The sequence below is a fragment of the Apostichopus japonicus genome, chromosome 1, assembly GCF_037975245.1.
Source record: "Apostichopus japonicus isolate 1M-3 chromosome 1, ASM3797524v1, whole genome shotgun sequence".
Lineage (NCBI taxonomy): Eukaryota > Metazoa > Echinodermata > Holothuroidea > Aspidochirotida > Stichopodidae > Apostichopus > Apostichopus japonicus.
Genome location: NC_092561.1, coordinates 15,498,694 through 15,518,905, shown reverse-complemented (window position 1 = coordinate 15,518,905; position 20,212 = coordinate 15,498,694). Strand labels below are relative to the sequence as shown.

Below are 20,212 nucleotides of genomic sequence, written 5' to 3'. Positions count from 1 at the left end.
CCAAATGAGATGACCACATCGCTCATTAATCCAATAATTGGCGATTTATTCCACTTTGTTTTCCTTTGAAAAAGTGTATGTGAACTTGTAAATTTGTTTTTATTCTAAATATTGCTGCAGTCTCACGATAGTTTACCATTTGGCCTATTTATAGCCCGAAAACTGACTTAAGTCGTGAGTGTAACTATACAGCTACAGCTGTTTATATTTCTAGCACTCTAAGACAATACGCAAGTTTCGATCTGGTATATTGATGAAAGAGGTCTAGTTTTAGTGTCCAATCATTGTTCAGTAATTCGAAAAAGGGTCCGTCCCCCTGAAATTTTGTTTTCTTTCCAAATATTATTAGTTTGTGGGAAATGTGTGCTATTGGACCTAATGACAGGCTAAAAACCGACTCTGTTCTGGGTGGTACATACGTGCACCCTTCATTTGTAACGTCAAGCCAATCGGTACAAGCGTGGTCAAGTTTGGAACAGTTCACGAAAAGGACGATAACTTTTCAAATTATGGCTTAAAAGTTTTCAAATCGACATAATTTTAAAGGATAAAGATATTTGTACTACAAATTTCGTTCATATGGAATAGTATGCTTAGAGGACAATGTTACAACTATTTTTCATTGGCAGCTCTAAAATTGTACAACCGACCAAAGTTCAAACGTTAAAATTCATATTGAGTAAGTTAGAGAAGTTTGTCCAGTTTTAGAATAAGTCTCACTTTTTCCTGAAATCTTCATTTCTACTGCTCTAAAAGGTTTTAATGAGCTTAGATATGTCTTCACATTCACTAATGGCAGAAAACAGAAATAGTTTCTTGTGAATAATTTACCAATTTCAATCCTTCAACTAGCAGAATGTGGATGTTTACATTGTTGAAAATGACTGTAATATAATTTACATTGGGTTGCAGTCATATATTTGCCTTGCTTTGAGAAACAGTTTTCAACCAAAATTGTTGATATCAGTGTATTTCTTATCCAAAATGTCTTGTCTGTCTCATATTGGCCACTTGTGAATATTTGATTTGATTTGGTATCAATGACAGGGCTGAAACTACACCCCCTCATATGTGACAGAATGACATATACAACTGAACTACACTCACACCACTGTAATAGTAAGTGTATAGTATTTTGCAAATTTCTTCATCAAGAAATGGATTTAAAAGCTTGAAAGTGTCCATGTGATCTAACTGATATGTAATCTTTGATTAATGAACAGAAACATATGGTTTATGTCTGAAAATTAACAAAATAACACTATCAAACTGAGATGATTGAGTGTTGTAGTGCCACGGTACACAAACCTTACATAGTCTCTGAAGGCTACAGTTTTGTACTTTTAGTGTTCTCATAAACAGTTTTATCATTATTTTAGAAACTATAAATGCTTGAAAAATTCCATGTGATCAAAGTGATATGTAATCTTTGATAAATAAACAGAAGCATATGGTTTATGTCCAAAAATTAACAAAATAACACCATCTAACTGAGATGATTGAGTATTATAGTGTGTCACGGTACACAAAATTGACATATATAGATTCTGAAGGCTACATTTTTGTATTTTTGGTGCTTTCTCATAAACAGTTTCATCTAAACTATAGAAACTATAAATGTGAGCTTGTATATATATGTAGAGGTAAAAATGAACCATGTCTTGTTAATTTGATATGATTTGGGGTGGTAGAAATGACTGAAACTATATACTCCCTTAATATAGGGGTTCTATCTATGAAGCTATCGTAGATAGCACTAACAGCATGGGCACCTGCAGATCGAGCGATGCAATCCGCTTGAATTTAACGTAAAATCGCTTTATCAGTAGAATAAAATAGTGCACGATTGGTAGAAATTTTGTTTTCTATCTAAAACTTGCACGTTTATGTTAATTGCTTCCCATTGGACCTAATTACAGCACAAAAACTAACCAAAGTCTTGATTGTGCCTAGGGTGCTATATACTTGCGTACGTAGATAGTACTACCACATTCACAGCATCAACAACTACATGTAGATCGAGCGATGGAAATGGGTTGAAAATAATGTAAAATCGCTTTATCGCTAGATTAAAAAAGTACACGTTAACTAGAAATTTTGTTTTCCTTCTAAAACTTGTTTGTTTGTGACAATTGTTCCCCATTGGACCTAATTACAGCACGAAAACTGACCAAAGTCTTGACTGTACAAACGACTATGTCGTATACCTTCATCACTGATAACAAGCGTTGCAAAATCATGCTGCCATGAGCCGAATAATAGTAAGATTTCTCTCAAAGTATCGCTCCTCCACAACTTCTGAGCAAATTTCATGTAGAAATAATAGTTTTCTACAGTAGGAAGTATTATTCCAATAGATTTATTCATGCTGGAATTAGGGCGAAGAAGTTTTGCCGAGTCCACTTGTAGCTGACGATATGATCAGAGCTTTCAGCTCTTCAGTCTTTGTTACACGTGCTTTACGAGTAATGTAGAGGATTTAGTCAAGCCTAGAATTTGTCCCATTTCTTTCTCAAATCCTCATTTCTACTGCAATAAAAGGTAGAAATGAACTAAAGAAATATTTTTAAACCATTAATGGTACAAATCAGGGACTTTTTTGCTAAGAATCTACAAATTTTAACACTAAAACTAGCAGAGAGTGGGGTGTAATATTGTTGGAAATGAATAATGCTGTGAAAACCTTGGGATTGCATTCATACATTTACCTTCTTTTGAGTAAAAATATTCAACCAAAACTGTTAAAATGAATAAAATTCATCTTCGAAATGTGTTTTCTGACTCTGAGTAGACACTCGGGAGTATTTGACCTGATTTGGTATCAATGACAGGGCTGAAACTAGACCCCCTCATATGTGACAGAATGACTTATACAACCGAACTACACACCACTGTATTAGTAAGTGTGTAGGATTTTGCCAATTTCTTCATCAAGAAATAGGCTAAAATGCTTAAAAATGTGCATGTGATCTCACTGATATATAATCTTTGATAAATAAACAGAAGCATATGGTTTATGTCTGAAAATTGACAAAATTACCCCAAAAAACTGAGATGATTGAGTAATGTAGTGTCCACGGTACACAAACCTTACATAGATTCTGTAGGCTACAGTTTTATATTTTTAGTACTTTCTCATGATCAGTTTCATCAAAATTTCAGAAACTATAAATTTGAGCTTGGATATATATCCAGAGAGCAAAATGAAACCTTTCTTGTTAATTTGATATGATTTTGGGTGGTAGAAATGACTGAAACTATACCCCCTCAGAAAGAGTACCACAATCTGTGCTACTAGGTTATATGTTAAAGTCCTACACATGGTACAGTATTTTGGTTATTTCTTCATGAACAAATGATTTCGAATGTCCCAAAAGGTACATGCGAGTTGAAAAACAGTTTTTCTTTATAAAGAAACATGAAAAGAAGGTAATTAGTCCAAAACTCTCTAATTTACACTGTTGAGTTCATGCATGTTTGATTTTTGCACTGACAGTTTTGTGCATCATAGTAAATATGGAAGGGTGTGTGGTTGCTTTGTGGCCTAATATTAACCTTAAAATAAAGAGTTAAAGTTCTTGAAATTGTTCATGGTAGTCTGAAAATAGGTGATCTTTAACTGCCAGGCATGGAATTTCGCCCAAATAGGTTTTTTCTGTCAATTATTTGACTAATTCTATCCCTCATCACAAAATAACTGTGTGTGATATGCTGAGCATAGGCTATTTACACAGTGTGGATGTAGTCGTGTTTTACAAATTGGCTCATTTCATCACCAAATAATTGCGTAAAACGTCTGGAATGGTACTGGGTAGTTGAAGATATATTATTTAGACAATTCTGATGATGGAGAGCTGTCTGTTTCCCAATTTGACCTAATGACAGTCCTAAACCTGACCAAAGGTATATATGATATCTATGAAGCTATGGTAGATAGCACTACCAGCATTAGCACCTGCAGATCGAGCGATGAAATCTAGTTGAATTTAACGTAAAATCGCTTTATCTGTAGATTAAAATAGTGGACGATCGCTAGAAATGTTGTTTTCTATCCAAAACTTGCACGTTTGTGTTAATTGTTCCCCATTTGACCTAATTACAGCACGAAAACTGACCAAAGTCTTGACTGTACCTAGGGAGCTATACTTGCGTACGTAGATAGTATCAGCATAAGCACCTACATGTAGATCGAGCGATGGAATTGGGTTGAATTTAACGTAAAATCGCTTAATCAGTAGTTTAAAATTATGCACGATCGCTAGAAATTTTGTTTTCTACCTAAAACTTGCACGTTTGTGTTCATTGTTCCCCATTGGACCTAATTACAGCACGAAAACTGACCGAAAGCTTGATTGTACCAATTGCTAAAATCGTGTACGATAAAGCCCTATACTAGTCCATAGGACCAGTCTCGATTTAGTACATTTTTGAAATTGGGCTGATTTGAACACAAAACATGTTGTCGTTAACTTGAATACGTGTGTAGATCATGATATTATTGATTTCTATCCAAAATTTACCAATTCCTGGCTATAACTGACCAATTGACCTAATTACAACACGAAAACTGACCAAAGTGTTGATTGTACCAATTGCTAAAATCGTGTACGATAAAGGCCTATACCAGTCCATGGGATCAGTCTCGATTTAGTACATTTTTGCAATTGGGCTGATTTGAACACAAAACATGTTGTCGTTAACTTGAAAACGTGTGTAGAACATGATATTATAGTTTTCTGTCCGAAAGTTACTTATTTGGGACGAAGGTCTACGATTTGACCTAGTTACAACATGAAAACTGAACAAAGTCTTGAACGGACCTATGCAGAGATCACTGTGTATGTTTGTAGCACTAACGCTAATACACATGTTTTGACCTAGTACATTCATAGTAATATGGCTTGTTTGATCGTGAAAACATTTATTCAGTAATATAAAAAGGTATGCGAAGCTTTAAAATTTTGTTTTCTTTCCAAAAATTATTTGTTTGGGGTAAATCTTTATCATTTGACCTAGTGAGAAGCAAAAAGCGAACACAGGACAGGATGTTACGTATACCTTTGTCAACGTTACGTTGAAGTCAATTGGTAGGCTACAGAGTTGGTCAAATTTGGAATAGCTCATCAAATGGACGATTACTTTCCTAATTCGGCGTTTAAGATGTTGAAATTTCAAGCAATTTAAAGAACATGGATTATTCCTCTTCAAATTTAATTTATCTGGAAATGTACGTTTGAAAGACATCGTGGCAAGTGTTTTTCATCAGCAGTATCATATTTGTACAAACGACCATCATATACCTTCATCAATCGTTGCAAAATCAAGCTGCCACGAGCCGATAAGTAGTAGGATTTCTCCCAAAATATCGGTCCTCCACAATATCTGAGCAAATTTCATGTAGAAATAATAGTTTTCTACCATCGGAAGTATTATTTCAATAGATTTATTCATGCTTGAATTAGGGCGAAGAAGGTTCCCAGAGTCCAGTTGTAGCTGACGACATGATCAGAGCTTTCAGCACTTCAGTCTTTGTACACATGCTTTCGAGCAGTGTAGAGGATTTAGTCAAGCCTAGAATTTGTCCCATTTCTTTCTCAGATCCCCATTTCTACTGCAATAAAAGGTAGAAATCAACTAAAGAAATACTTTTTAACCATTAATGGTACAATTCAGGGAGGTTTTTGCTAAAAATCTACAAACTTAAGCACTAAAACTAGCAGAGATTGGGGTGTAATATTGTTGGAAATGAATAATGCTGTGGAAACCTAAGGATTGCACTCATGCATTTACCTTCTTTTGAGAAACAATATTGAACCAAAACTGATAAAATGAATGAAATTCATCTTCGAAATGTGTTTTCTGACTCTGAGTAGACACTCGGGAGTATTTGACCTGATTTGGTATCAATGACAGGGCTGAAACTAGACCACCTCATATGCGACAGAATGACTTATACAACTGAACTACACACCACTGTACTAGTAAGTGTATAGCATTTTGCTAATTTCTTCATCAAGAAATGGACTAAAATGCTTGAAAAATTCCATGTGATCTAACTGATATATAATCTTTGATTAACAAACAGAAGCATATGGTTTATGATTGAAAATTGACAAAATTACACCATAAACCTGAGATGATTGAGTATTGTAGTGTCCACGGTACACAAACCTTACATTGATTCTGAATGCTACAGTTATGTATTTTTAGTGCTTTCTCATAAAAAATTTCATCAAAATTTCAGAAACTATAAATGTGAGCTTGGATATATATCTAGAGAGCAAAATGAAACCTGTCTTGTTAATTTGATATGATTTTGGGTGGTAGAAATGACTGAAACTATACCCCCTCAAAAAGAGTACCACACCCTGTGCTGCTAGGTTATATGTTAAAGTTCTACACATGGTACAATATTTTGGTTATTTTTTCATGAAGAAATGATTTCGAATGTCCTAAAAGGTACATGCGAGTTGAAAAACATGTTTTCTTCATAAAGAAGCCTGAAAAGAAGGTCATTAATCCAGAACTCTCTAATTTACACTGTTGAGTTCCTGCATGTTTGACTTTTGCACTGACAGTTTGGTGCATAATAGTAAATATGGAAGGGTGTGTGGTTGCTTTGTGGCCTAATATTAACCTTAAAATAAAGAGTTAAAGTTCTTGATATTGTTCATGGTAGTCTGAAAATATGTGATCTTTAACTGCCTGGCATGGAATTTCGCCCAAATATGTTTTTTCTGTCAATTATTTGACTAATTCTATCCCTCATCACAAAGCAACAGTGTGCGATATGCTGAGCATAGGCAATTTACACACTGTCGTTGTGGTCGTGTTTACCAAAATGGCTCATTTCATCACCAAATAATTACGTAAAACGTCTGGAATGGTAATAGGTGGTAGAAGATACATAATTAAGACAATTCTGATGATGGAGAGCTGACTGTTTCCTAATTTGACCTAATGACAGTCCAAAAGCTGACCAAAGGTATAGATTCTATCTATGAAGCTATCGTATATAGCACTTCCAACATGGGCACCTACAGGTCGAGCTATGGAATCCGGTTGAATTTAACGTGAACTCGCTTTTTCATGAGATTAAAATAGTAAACGATCGCTAGAAATTTTGTTTTCTATCTAAAACTTGCACGTTTGTGTTAATTGCTTCCCACTGGACCTAATGAGAGCACGAAAACTGACCAAAGTCTTGACTGTACCTAGGGAGCTATACTTGCGTACGTAGATAGTATCAGCATAAGCACCTACATATGTAGATCGAGCGATGGAATTGGGTTGAATTTAACGTAAAATCGCTTAATCAGTAGTTTAAAATTATGCACGATCGCTAGAAATTTTGTTTTCTACCTAAAACTTGCACGTTTGTGTTCATTGTTCCCCATTGGACCTAATTACAGCACGAAAACTGACCGAAAGCTTGATTGTACCAATTGCTAAAATCGTGTACGATAAAGCCCTATACTAGTCCATAGGACCAGTCTCGATTTGGTACATTTTTGAAATTGGGCTGATTTGAACACAAAACATGTTGTCGTTAACTTGAATACGTGTGTAGATCATGATATTATTGATTTCTATCCAAAATTTACCAATTCCTGGCGATAACTGACCAATTGACCTAATTACAACACGAAAACTGACCAAAGTGTTGATTGTACCAATTGCTAAAATCGTGTACGATAAAGGCCTATACCAGTCCATGGGACCAGTCTCGATTTAGTACATTTTTGCAATTGGGCTGATTTGAACACAAAACATGTTGTCGTTAACTTGAAAATGTGTGTAGAACATGATATTATAGTTTTCTGTCCGAAAGTTACTTATTTGGGACGAAGGTTTACGATTTGACCTAGTTACAACATGAAAACTGAACAAAGTCTCGAATGAACCTATGCAGAGATCACTGTGTATGTTTGTAGCACTAAGGCCAATACACATGTTTTGACCTAGTACATTCATAGTAGTATGGCTTGTTTGATCGTGAAAACATTTATTCAGTAATATAAAAAGGTATGCGAAGCCTTAAAATTTTGTTTTCTTTCCAAAAATTATTTGTCTGGGGTAAATCTTTGCCATTTGACCTAGTGAGAAGCAAAAAGCGAACACAGGACAGGATGTTACGTATACCTTTGTCAACGTTACGTTGAAGTCAATTGGTAGGCTACAGAGTTGGTCAAATTTGGAATAGCTCATCAAATGGACGATTACTCTCCTAATTTGGCGTTTAAGATGTTGAAATTTCAAGCAATTTAAAGAACATGGATTATTCGACTTCAAATTTAATTTATCTGGAAATGTACGTTTGAAAGACATCGTGGCAAGTGTTTTTCATCAGCAGTATCATATTTGTACAAACGACCATCATATACCTTCATCAATCGTTGCAAAATCAAGCTGCCACGAGCCGATAAGTAGTAGGATTTCTCCCAAAATATCGGTCCTCCACAATATCTGAGCAAATTTCATGTAGAAATAATAGTTTTCTACCGTAGGAAGTATTATTTCAATAGATTTATTCATGCTTGAATTAGGGCGAAGAAGTTTCCCAGAGTCCAGTTGTAGCTGACGACATGATCAGAGCTTTCAGCACTTCAGTCTTTGTACACATGCTTTCGAGCAGTGTAGAGGATTTAGTCAAGCCTAGAATTTGTCCCATTTCTTTCTCAGATCCCCATTTCTACTGCAATAAAAGGTAGAAATCAACTAAAGAAATACTTTTTAACCATTAATGGTACAATTCAGGGAGGTTTTTGCTAAAAATCTACAAACTTAAGCACTAAAACTAGCAGAGATTGGGGTGTAATATTGTTGGAAATGAATAATGCTGTAAAAACTTTAGGATTGCACTCCTGCATTTACCTTCTTTTGAGAAACAATATTCAACCAAAACTGTTCAAATGAATGAAAATCATCTTCGAAATGTGCTTTGTGACTCTGAGTAGACACTCGGGAGTATTTGACCTGATCTGGTATCAATGACAGGGCTGAAACTAGACCCCCTCATATGTGACAGATTTATTTATACCACTGAACTACACACCACTGTACTAGTAAGTGTAGAGCATTTTGCCAATTTCTCCATCAAGAAATGGACTAAAATGTTTGAAAATGTGCATGTGATCTTACTGATATATACTCTTTGATAAATAAACAGAAGCATATGGTTTATGACTGAAAATTGACAAAATTACACCATAAAACTGAGATGATTGAGTATTGTAGTGCCACGGTACACAAACCTTACATTGAATCTGAAGGCTACAGTTTTGTAATTTTAGTGCTTTCTCATAATCAGTTTTATCAAACTTTCGAAAACTATAGATGTGAGCTTGGATATATATCTAGAGAGCAAAATGAAACCTGTCTTGTTAATTTGATATGATTTTGGGTGGTAGAAATGACTGAAACTATACCCCCTCAAAAAGAGTACCACGCTCTGTGCTGTTAGGTTATATGTTAAAGTTCTACACATGGTACAGTATTTTGGTTATTTTTTCATGAACAAATGATTTCGAATGTCTCGAAAGGTACATGTGAGTTGGAAAACATGTTTTCTTTATAAAGAAACCTGAAAAGAAGGTCATTAGTCCGGAACTCTCTAATTTACTCTGTTGAGTTGGTGTAGGTTTGATTTTTACACTGACAGTTTTGTGCATAGTAGTAAATATGGAAGGGTGTGTGGTTGCTTTGTGGCCTAATATTAACCTTAAAATGAAGAGCTGAAGTTCTTGAAATTATTCATGGTAGTCTGAAAATATGTGATCTTAACTGTTAGACATGGAATTTTGCCCAAATATGTTTCTTCTGTCAATTATTTGACTAATTCTAGCCCTCATCACAACATAACTGTGTGTGATATGCTGCGCATAGGCTATTTACACACTGTCGTTGTGGTCGTGTTTACCAAATTGGCTCATTTCATCACTAAACAATTACGTAAAAACGTCTGGAATGGTACTGGGTAGTTCATGAAACATTTCTTAGACAATTCTGATGATGGAGAGCTGAATGTTTCCCAATTTGACCTAATGACAGTCCAAACCCTGACCAAAGGTATAGACTATATCTATGAAGCTATGGTAGTTGGCACTACCAGCGTTAGTACCTGCAGATCGAGCGATGGAATCCGGTTGAATTTAACGTTAAATCGCTTTCTCAGTCATTTAAAATAGTAGACGATCGCTAGAAATTTTTGTTTTCTATCTAAAACTTGCACGTTTGTGTTGATTGTTCCCCATTGGACCTAATTACAGCACGAAAACTGACCAAAGTTTTGATTGTACCAATTGCTAAAATCGTGTACAATAAAGGCCTATACCAGTCCATAGGACCAGTCTCGATTTAGTACATTTTTGCAATTGGGCTGATTTGAACACAAAACATTTAGTCGTTAACTTGACAACGTGTGTAGATCATGATATTATTGATTTCTATCCAAAATTTACTCATTCGTGGCGATAACTGACCAATTGACCTAATTACAGCACGAAAACTGACCTAAAGTCTTGACTGTACCTAGGGTGCTATACTTGCGTATGTATATAGTACTATCAAAGTACCAGCATAAGCACCTACATGTAGATCGAGCGATGGAATTGGGTTGAATTTAACGTTAAATCGCTTTATCAGTAGTTTAAAATAGTGGACGATCGCTAGAAATTTTGTTTTCTATCCAAAACTTGCACGTTTGTGTTGATTGTTTCCCATTGGACCTAATTAAAGCACAAAAACTGACCAAAGTCTTGACTGTACCTAGGGTGCTATACTTGCATTGTATATAGTACTATCAAAGTACCAGCATAAGCACCTACATATAGATCGAGCGATGGAATTGGGTTGAATTTAACATTAAATCGCTTTATCAGTAGATTAAAATGGTAGACGATCGCAAGAAATTTTGTTTTCTATCCAAAACTTGCACGTTTGTGTTAATTGTTCCCAATTGGACCTAATTACAGCACGAAAACTGAGCAAAGTCTCGAATGTACCTAGGGTGCTATACTTGCGTATGTATAAAGTACTATCAAAGTACCAGCATAAGCACCTACATGTAGATCGAGCGATGGAATTGGGTTGAATTTAACGTTAAATCGCTTTATCAGTAGATTAAAATAGCAGACGATCGTCAGAAATTTTGTTTTCTATCCAAAACTTGCACGTTTGTGTTGATTGTTCCCCATTGGACCTAATTACAGCACGAAAACTGACCAAAGTCTTGATTGTACCAATGGCTAAAATCGTGTACGATAAAGGCCTATACCAGTCCATAGGACCAGTCTCGATTTAGTACATTTTTGCAATTGGGCTGATTTGAACACAAAACATTTAGTCGTTAACTTGGAAACGTGTGTAGAACATGATATTATAGTTTTCTGTCCGTAAGCTACTTATTTGGGACGATAATTTACGATTTGACCTAGTTACAGCATGAAAACTGAACAAAGTCTCGAATGAACCTATGCAGATATCACTGTGTATGTTTGTAGCACTAAGGCCAATACACATGTTTTGACCTAGTACATTCATAGTAATATGGCTTGTTTGATCGTGAAAACATTTATTCAGTAATATGAAAAGGTATGTGAAGCCTAACAATTGTGTTTTCTTTCCAAAAATTATTTGTCTGGGGTAAATCTTTGTCATTTGATCTAGCAATAAGCAAAAAGCGAACACAGGTCAGGATGTTACGTATACCTTTTTGTGTGTTACGTTGTAGTCAATTGGTAGGCTACACAGTTCGTCAAGTTTGGAATAGCTCACCAAATGGACGATTACTTTCCTAATTTGGCGTTGAAGATGTTAAAAATCACAGCATTTTAAAGAACATGGATTATTCCACTTCAAATCTAATTTATCTGAAAATGTACGTTTGAATGACATCATGGTAATTGTGTTTTACATCAGCAGTATCATATTTGTACAAACGACAATCGTATACCTTCATCAATCGTTGGAAAATCTAGCTGCCACGAAGCGATAAATAGTACGATTTCTCTCAAAATATCGGTCCTCCACAACTTCTGAGCAAATTTCATGTAGAAATAATAGTTTTCTGCAGTAGGAAGTATTATTTCAATAGATTTATTCATGTCGGAATTAGAGCGAAGAAGTTTTCCCGAGTCCAGTTGTAGCTGACGACATGATCAGATCTTTCAGCTCTTCAGTCTTTGTTACACGTGCTTCACGAGTAATGTAGAGAATTTAATCAAGCCAGAATTTGTCCTATTTCTTTCTCATATCCTCATTTCTCCTGCAATAAAAGGTAGAAATGAAATTAAGAAATATTTTTCACTCTTTAATGGTACAAATCAGGAAGGTTTTTGCAAAAAAACTACAAATTTTAACACAAAAACTAGCAGAGAGTGGGGTGTAATATTGTTGGAAATGAATAATGCTGTGAAAACCTTAGGATTGCATTGATGCATTTACCTTCTTTTGAGTAAAAATATTCAACCAAAACTGTTAAAATGAATGAAATTCATCTTCGAAATGTGTTTTCTGACTCTGAGTAGACACTCGGGAGTATTTGACCTGATTTGGTATCAATGACAGGGCTGAAACTAGACCACCTCATATGTGACAGAATGACTTATACAACCCAACTACACACCACTGTATTAGTAAGTGTATAGCATTTTGCCAATTTCTTCATCAAGAAATGGACTAAAATGCTTACAAAATTGTGTGAGGACTCACTGATATATATTCTTGGATAAGTAAACAGAAGCAAATGGTTTATGTCTGAAAATTGACAAATTTACACCATAAAACTGAGAAGATTGAGTTTTGTAGTGTCCACGGTACACAAACCTTACATTGATTCTGAATGCTACAGTTTTGTATTTTTAGTGCTTTCTCATCAAACATTTCATCAAACTTTCAGAAACTATACATATGAGCTTGGATATATATCTAGAGAGCAAAATGAAACCTGTCTTGTTAATTTGAAATGATTTTGGGTGGTAGAAATGACTGAAACTATACCCCCTCAAAAAGAGTACCACACTCTGTGCTGCTAGGTTATATGTTAAAGTTCTACACATGGTACAGTATTTTGGTTATTTTTTCATGAACAAATGATTTCGAGTGTCTCAAAAGGTACATATGAGTTGAAAAACATGTTTTCTATATGAAGAAACCTGAAAAGAAGGTCATTAGTCCAGAACTCTCTAATTTACTCTGTTGAGTTGGTGTAGGTTTGATTTTTGCACTGACAGTTTTGTGCATAATAGTAAATATGGAAGGGTGTGTGGTTGCTTTGTGGCCTTGTATTAACCTTTAAATGAAGAGCTAAAGTTCTTGAAATTGTTCATGGTAGTCTGATAATATGTGATCTTTAACTGGCAGGCATGGAATTTCGCCAAAATATGTTTTTTCTGTCAAATATTTGACTAATTCTATCCCTCATCACAAAATAACTGTGTGTGATATGCTGAGCATAGGCAATTTACACACTGTGGATGTAGTCGTGTTTTACAAATTGGCTTATTTTATCACAGAATAATTACGTAAAACGTCTGGAATGATACTGGATAGTTGAAGATAGATAATTTAGACAATTCTGATGATGGAGAGCTTACTGTTTCCCAATTAGACCTAATGACAGTCCAAAACCTGACAAAAGGTATATATGATGTCTATGAAGCTATGGCAGATAGCACTACCAGCATTAGCACCTGCAAATCGAGCGATGGAATCCGGTTGAATATAACGTTAAATCGCTTTTTCAGTCGATTAAAATAGTGGAGGATCGCTAGAAATTTTGTTTTCTATCCAAAACTTGCACATTTGTATTAATTGTTCCTCATTGGACCTAATTACAGCACGAAAACTCACCAAAGTCTTGACTGTACCTAGGGTGCTATACTTGCGTACGTAGATAGTACCATCAAAGTATCAGCAGAGGCACCTACATGTTGATCGAGCGATGGAATTGGGTTGAATTTAACGTAAATTCGCTTTATCAGTAGATAAAAATAGTGGACGATCGCTAGAAATTTTGTTTTCTACATAGAACTTGCACGATTGTGTTTATTGTTCCCCATTGAACCTAATTACAGCACGAAAACTGACCAAAGGCTTAATGTACCAATTGCTAAAATCGTGTACGATAAAGGCCTATACCAGTCCATAGGACCAATCTCGATTTGGTACATTTTTGCAATTGGGCTGATTCGGACACAAAACATGTTGTCGTTAACTTGAAAACGTGTGAAGATCATAATATTATTGATTTCTATCGAAAATTAGCTTATTCCTGGCGATAACTGACCAATTGACCTAATTACAGCACGAAAACTGACCAATATCTTGATTGTACCAATTGCTATTATCGTGTACGATAAAGGCCTATACCAGTCTATAGGACCAGCCTCGATTTAGTACATGTTTGAAATTGGGCTGATTTGAACACAAAACATGTTGTCGTTAACTTGAAAACTTGTGTAGAACATGATATTATAGTTTTCTGTCCGAAAGTTACCTATTTGGGACGAAGGTCTACGATTTGACCTAGTTACAACATGAAAACTGAACAAAGTCTTGAACGGACCTATGCAGATATCACTGTGTATGTTTGTAGCACTAAGGCCAATACACATGTTTTGACCTAGTACATTCATAGTAATATGGCTTGTTTGATCGTGAAAACATTTATTCAGTGATATAAAAAGGTATGCGAAGCCTTAAAACTTTGTTTTCTTTCCAAAAATTATTTGCCTGGGGTAAATCTTTGTCATTTGACCTAGTGAGAAGCAAAAAGCCAACACAGGTCAGGATGTTACGTATACCTTTTTGTGTGTTACGTTGTAGTCAATTGGTAGGCTACAGAGTTCGTCAAGTTTGGAATAGCTCACCAAATGGACGATTACTTTCCTAATTTGGCGTTCAAGACGTTGAAAATCCCAGCGTTTTAAAAAAACATGGATTATTCCACTTCAAATTTAATTTATCTGAAAATGTACGTTTGAATGACATCATGGCAAGTGTTTTACATCAGCAGGATCATTTTTGTACAAACGACCATCATATACCTTCATCAATCGTTGCAAAATCATGCTGCCACGAAGCGATAGATAGTAGGATTTCTCCCAAAATATCGGTCCTCCACAACTTCTGAGCAAATTTCATGTAGAAATATTAGTTTTCTACAATAGGAAGTATTATTTCAATAGATTTATTCATGCTGGAATTAAGGCGAAGAAGTTTTCCCGAGTCCAGTTGTAGCTGACGACATGATCAGAGTCTCAGCTCTTCGGTCTTTGTACACGAGCTTTACGAGTAATGCAGAGGATTTGGTCAAGCCTAGAATTTGTCCCATTTCTTTCTCAAATCCTCATTTTTACTGCAATAAAAGGTAGAAATGAAATTAAGAAATACTTTCAATTCATTAATGCTACAAATGAGGGAGGCTTTTGCAAAAAAACTACAAATTTTAACACTAAAACTAGCAGAGAGTGGGGTGTAATAATGTTGGAAATGAATAATGGTGTAAAAACCTTAGGATTGCACTCATGCATTTACCTTCTTTTGAGAAACAATATTCAACCAAAACTGTTAAAATGAATGAAATTCATCTTCGAAATGTGTTTTCTGACTCTGAGTAGACACTCGGGAGTATTTGAACTGATTTGGTATCAATGACAGGGCTGTAACTAGACCACCTCATATATGACAGAATGACTTATACAACTGAACTATACACCACTGTATTAGTAAGTGTATAGCATTTTGCCAATTTCTTCATCAAGAAATGGGCTAAAATGCTTGAAAATGTGCATGTGATCTCACTGATATATAATCTTTGATAAATAAACAGAAGCATATGGTTTATGTCTGAAAATTGACAAATTTACACCATAAAACTGAGATGATTGAGTATTGTAGTGTCCACGGTACACAAACCTTACATTGATTCTGAAGGCTACAGTTTTGTATTTTTAGTGCTTTCTCATAAAAAATTTCATCAAAATTTCAGAAACTATAAATGTGAGCTTGGATATATATCTAGAGAGCAAAATGAAACCTGTCTTGTTAATTTGATATGATTTAGGGTAGTAGAAATGACTGAAACTATACCCCCTCAAAAAGAGCACCACACTCTGTGCTGCTAGGTTATATGTTAAAGTCCTACACATGGTACAGTATTTTGTTTATTTTTTCATGAAAAAATGATTTCGAATGTCCCAAAAGGTACATGCGAGCGGAAAAACATTTTTTCTTTATAAAGAAACATGAAAAGAAGTTAATTAGTCCAGAACTCTCTAATTTACACTGTTGAGTTACTGCATGTTTGATTTTTGCAGTGAGAGTTTTGTGCATAATAGAAAATATAGAAGGGTGTGTGGTTGCTTTGTGGCCTAGTATTAACCTTAAAATGAAGAGTTAAAGTTCTTAAAATTGTTCATGGTAGTCTGAAAATATGTGATCTTTAACTGCCAGGCATGGAATTTCGCCCAAATATGTTTTTTCTGTCAATTATTTGACTAATTCTGTCCCTCATCACAAAATAACTGTGTGTGATATGCTGAGCATAGGCTATTTACACACTGTGGATGTAGTCGTGTTTTACAAGTTGGCTTATTTCATCACCAAATAATTACGTAAAACGTCTGGAATGATACTGGGTAGTTGAAGATAGATTATTTAGACAATTCTGATGATGGAGAGCTGTCTGTTTCCCAATTTGACCTAATGACAGTCCAAAACCTGACCAAAGGTATATATGATGTCTATGAAGCTATGGTAGATAGCACTACCAGCATTAGCACCTGCAGATCGAGCGATGAAATCCACATGAATATAACGTAATATCGCTTTATCGGTAGATTAAAATAGTAGACGATCGCTAGAAATGTTGTTTTCTATCCAAAACTTGTACGTTTGTGTTAATTGGTCCCCATTGGACCTAATTACAGCAAGAAAACTGACCATAGTCTTGACTGTACCTAGGGTGCTATACTTGCGTACGTAGATAGTACTATCAAAGTATCAGCAGAGGCACCTACATGTAGAATGATGGAATTGGCTCAAATACAACGTTAACACGCTTTTTCAGTAGATTAAAATAGTGGACGATCTATAGAAATTTTGTTTTCTATCTAAAACTTGCACGTTTGTGTTAATTGTTCCCCATTGGACCTAATTACAGCACAAAATCTGACCAAAATCTTGATTTAGCCTATGGAGCTATACCTGCGTACGTAGATAGTGCTACACATATACCACAGTCACAGCATAAGCATCTGTAGATCGAGCGATGGAATTGGGTTAAATACAACGTTAAAACGCTTTATCAGTCAATTAAAATAGTGGACGATCTATAGAAATTTTGTTTTCTATCTAAAACTTGGATTACCATTGGACCTAATTACAGCACAAAATCTGACCAAAATCTTGATTTAGCCTATGGAGCTATACCTGCGTACGTAGATAGTGCTATATATATACGATAGTCACAGCATAAGCACCGCTAGATCGAACGATGGAATTGGGTTAAATACAACGTTAAAACGCTTTATCAGTAGATTATAATAGTGGACGATCTATAGAAATTTTGTTTTCTATCTAAAACTTGCACGTTTGTGTTAATTGATTACCATTGGACCTAATTACAGCACAAAATCTGACCAAAATCTTGATTTAGCCTATGGAGCTATACCTGCGTACGTAGATAGTGCTATATATATATACCATAGTCACAGCATAAGCACCTCTAGATCGAACGATGGAATTGGGTTAAATACAACGTTAAAACGCTTTATCAGTAGATTATAATAGTGGACGATCTATAGAAATTTTGTTTTCTATCTAAAACTTGCACGTTTGTGTTAATTGATTACCATTGGACCTAATTACAGCACGAAAACTGACCAATGTCATGATTATGCCTAGGGAGATATACTTGCGTATGTATAGTACTATAACAGTAACAGCATTAGCACCTGTAGATCGAGCGATAGGAATTGGGTTGAATGTAACGTTAAAACGCATTATCAGTTGAATAAAATAGTGGACGATCTATATAAATTTTGTTTTCTATCTAAAACTTGCAGGTTTGTGTTAATTTTTCCCCATTGGACCTAATTACAGCACAAAATCTGACCACATTCTTCTACTGTGACTTTGCGAGAGATACGTTGCACAGAAACACCGTTACGCAAGCACTAGGAGAATCGCAAAAATACCATTAATTTAAGGAATGCCGTTACAATGTGATAAACAAAATCGGGCATCTAATAAAACAAACAATGTGTTATGTCTCTGGGAATGTTATGTCCACCAAGATACGAAAATAGGACGTTAATCCTCCTTTTGGCACCGGTGGACACCATGAAATTGGCCATCATCTTGGTCGCGGATGAAAAATTATTATTGCAATTAATTATTTCGACCTAGGACGAGCCTGACTACTTAAGCCGACGACTCGACGGGAGGGCAGAAAGCCCCTGAAGGCAAAAGGCCCCTGCGGGCAAAAGGCCCCTGAAAGCCACTTTTTAGGGCAGAAAGCCCCTGAAAGCCACTTTACAGGGCAATAAGCCCCTGGTGGCCGGGCAAAAGGCCCCTGGAAATTTCTCTGGCAATAGCCTTTGCCCTGGCCTTACCACCTTTGCCCCTGCCAGTCATGATGAAGTAAATTTGGGTATGTTTTCGACTTGAAACGAATCAAAGAAATGATTTGCCTGCCGGAAAGCTCTCATTCAAGTAGTCCGGACTCTAAAGCTACAGCACAGTGCCCTTATGAGGGGATTCTATGCCACCCTTTGCCCTGATCGTACAATGCGTGAAAGAATTAAGAAAAGCTTCCGCATTGTGATTGGCCAGCTCGTGTGTGCTGTGCAATGCATAGCACGTGCTTTGTCAATATGGGAAGTTTTTCTGCTTCGCTGAAGTGATATCAAATCTGTCATAAATACATTTCGCAGCGTGGAGGACACTCATTCATTCATCGCTTTACTTACCGTATCGCAACGAAAACTTCACGTCCAAAATGGCACCAAAAGCTGCAGGAAAGGGAGCAAAGAAGGCCGCCAAGTCCAAGGCACCTCGCAACCCAGGAGACAAGAAGAGGCGAAGGACCAGGCGTGAGACTTACAGTATCTACATCTACAAAGTCATGAAGCAGGTCCACCCAGACACCGGTATCTCTAGCCGTGCTATGTCTATCATGAACAGCTTCGTGAACGACATCTTCGAGCGTATCGCCGCCGAAGCTTCCCGTTTGGCCCACTACAACAGGAAGTCCACCATCACCAGTCGGGAGGTCCAGACCGCCGTCAGACTGTTGCTGCCTGGTGAGCTCGCCAAGCATGCCGTCTCAGAGGGTACCAAGGCTGTCACCAAGTACACCACCTCCAAGTAGATTGTTCTTCTCGTGTAGAAGGCTCGACATCCAACGGCTCTTTTAAGGGCCATCCTATATTCCAGAAACGGCAGACTTATCTCCCCCTCCTCAAACATGCAGTTTCGTTGTCTCTTATTTTAAGTAATCTTACATTGTATCATATGTACCTGTTACTCTCAAGCCATTGACCGTGTAGTTGATCACGTTCTGGGGCCCATTTATCGATAATAATAATATTAATAAGTGATATTTATATAGCGCATAATCAGCAAAGCTGCGCAAAAAAAAGAGAAAAAAAGTAAAAGCCAAAGGCAACAATATAAAAAAAACACACCCGTACTAAACGATACTAAAACGCATATACTCCAAAACAATTTCAGAAGCATGTAAATAGATTCAATCATAGTCCAGGTTTAAATATATATAAGTATGAGGAACTATAGTACAGTAAGAGAATTATTGTAAAAGCCTAAATACTAAACGATACAAAATAGAGCCCTAAACGTAGTAAATAAATGAAAATTTTTAAATTACAAAAAAAAAAAAACATTACAGTATGAGAATTATTACAAAATCCTAAAACAGATCAAATACCCAATACTAAACGATACAAAATAGAGTCTAAACGTACTAAATAAATGAAAGATAAATATTTAAAAAAATCAAATGTTCAGAATTAAGTAACTAGTTCCAAACGTAGTATCTATGCACAATGACAGTTAAAACACAGTCAATCACACAGTAAAAGCGAGTCGAACATAATATGCTTTCAAAGCAGTTTTTAAAAGTGGTAAGAGAAATGCATACACTCACAGAGTTCGGTATAGGCATTCTGGGAGCGCTGACTGAGAAGGC

The 20,212-nt window shown here is 35.9% G+C and overlaps 1 long non-coding RNA gene across 1 annotated transcript; it reads right to left on the bottom strand.

Moving 5' to 3' along the window:
- Positions 1-11,805: 11,805 nt before the first annotated feature.
- On the bottom strand, positions 11,806-18,763 carry LOC139968942 (uncharacterized). The gene is made up of 3 exons (XR_011793595.1): positions 17,958-18,763; positions 15,048-15,358; positions 11,806-12,265 (listed from the first exon to the last, which is right to left on the bottom strand). It is a non-coding gene; the product is annotated as an uncharacterized lncRNA (long non-coding RNA).
- Between the last annotated feature and the right edge of the window lie 1,449 nt (positions 18,764-20,212).